Here is a 2,488-nt window from a genome sequence, read left to right on the forward strand (position 1 = left end):
ATGTAGCTGTTTTGTTTTTTCTTTCTATTGTTCTCACTACTGGCGATGTGGGCACTACCCTTCGTGTAACTAGTCTTCTGCTACCTCTTACGGCCCAACCAGGGGCCCATGAAGGATATCCATCAATCAAGGTGGGCCGATATGATAAATCCAAGAAAGGAGTCTTGGAAAAGAAGGCAAGAAGACGAAGAAGACATGGAAAGATTAGGCATAGGACTCTTTGTAACCTAGTCATACTCGAACATGCCTCTCGAGATCTGGCTCCCAATATAAGGGCCAGGAGAGGGCCTGCCGAGGCACACAATCATAGTAGCCATAACCACCGCAAGTCTAGAGCTAGGTCACCGCAGAACTTAGCCTCTCGACGAGATCATAGCCGGAACCTTCGACACCCCATTGTAACCCGATATTTTCATAATCAAGATCAGACAAGTAGGACGTAAGGGTTTTACCTCATGGAGGGCCCCGAACCTGGGTAAATCGCTCTGCCAGCTTGTTTGATAACCGATGTCTCGTGTCAGTCTACAGGATTCCATCTACCCTAAGCCCCAAACGGAGGGCATTGCCGGGGAGTAACCTCGACAATTGGCGCTGTCTGTGGGAAACCTGTCGGTACAAGGCATGTCATCGACAATAACGGTCATGTCTGTAGCATTCGTGCTGGAATCACCAACGCCGCCAAGTCCAAGAAACTCAGTTCGCTGCGGATCCTTTGAGTTCACACCATGCACCGAGGCCTCGCATCCGATCTCTTCGGAGCCACGCATCAGCATGGATACAACTTTCGGTGGTGTTCACTTCATCATCGACTCCAGATGATTTCTTCGACTTCCTAGTTCAAATGTGCCAAGCCTAAGGACTTCGGTTCCAGATAATATCGCTTCGCCAGCAGCTTTGGCAGCCTCGCCTAGGGATGAAGGTGAAGGCATTCAAAGTAGTTTCGGTAGCAGAGAGGAGCAACGGAAGATACAAAGGGATCTACGCCGAGAAGAAGAGGGAAGGGCTACGAGCCGTATTCGATAGTGTGAACAGGGATACTACAATATGAAGTCAAGCAAGAGCCGCCTTCGCACACCTTATTTATCGGCCATGGAACAGCTTGAAGCACCGTGTTACTTGCACTCCTACATCGACCCAAAGGATAACCTCGAGAAGGCTACGCACCTGCTCAAAAATTGTCGGCAGTTCCTCAAAGTACAACAGTTTTGCGATGACCTAAGGGATGGGGTAGTGGCAAAAGCTCATTCGGCGGAGAAAAGGGCGGCATCTCACAGTCACTCGTAGCAGCAACAATACTTACCGGAAGAAGAAGATGTGTATATACCTACCGAAGTATACCCAGCATCCCGATGACAGGTCAACATGATCCATAAAACTAGTTTCTCTAAAAGGGAAGCTAAGAAGTTCTCACGGGAAGTAAAATACGGAGAAGTTGCTATGGCAGAGGTACCCGAGTATATCGACCGGTCAGATCAAAGAATATTATTTAGCAAAGCAGATCACCCGACGGCGGTTCCAAGGCCTGGTCACGCTGCTTTATTTCTCGAGGCGCAGATTGGAGGATATAATATGAGTAAGGTATTCATGGATGGAGGAAGCGGCCTGAACCTGCTATTTGCAAGCACGATGAAGGCAATGGGTTAAACGGTTGATACGCTAAAATAATCTGATATAGGCTTCCATGGCATCATCCCGACCCGCCCCGCTTATTCCCTTGGCAAAATATCGCTGGATGTAGTCTTCGGTACACCTAGCAACTTCAGGAAGGAGAAACTCGAATTTGAAGTAGTCTATTGGGAGTCACAGTATCACGCCATCCTCGGCAGGCCAGCGTTTGCCAAATTCATGGCGGTACCTCACTATGCATATTTGAAGCTAAAGATGCCAGGCAACAACGGGACATCAATAACCGTTCACGGAAGTTTTTCTCGTTCTGATAATTGCGACAGGGATTTCCAGAAGATTTCTTCAAAGTTTGGAGTTAAGGAAGAGCTCAATGCACTCGACATTGTCACAGATCACACAGCCTCCTACCGATAATCGGAATGTAAAATCCAATGAATTCGACGTCGCATAGGAAGGCGCGCTCATCGAGTTCCTCCGTGAGCACTGGGAAATATTTGCATGGGAACCATCCGACATGCCAGGTATTGCCAGGAAACTCGCTGAGCACGCCCTTAATGTTGACCCTAAAGCTAAACCTGTAAAGCAGACGTTACATCGTTTTTCAGAACAAAAATAAAAGCTATTGGTGAGGAAGTTAATCGGCTCCGCAAAGCCGGTTTTATTCGGGAGCTCAAGGAGGCCGAATGGGTAGCCAACCCAGTCATGGTGCCAAAGAAAGATACAACAACTCTTCGCATGTGTATCAATTACACAAGCCTCAACAAACATTGTCCAAACGATCATTTTCCGTTGCCTCGTATCGATCAAATAGTCGACTCCAGAGCCGGCTGTGATCATCTCTCCTTCCTCGATGCTTACTTAG

Source organism: Lolium rigidum, chromosome 7 (genome assembly GCF_022539505.1).
Source record: "Lolium rigidum isolate FL_2022 chromosome 7, APGP_CSIRO_Lrig_0.1, whole genome shotgun sequence".
NCBI lineage: Eukaryota > Viridiplantae > Streptophyta > Magnoliopsida > Poales > Poaceae > Lolium > Lolium rigidum.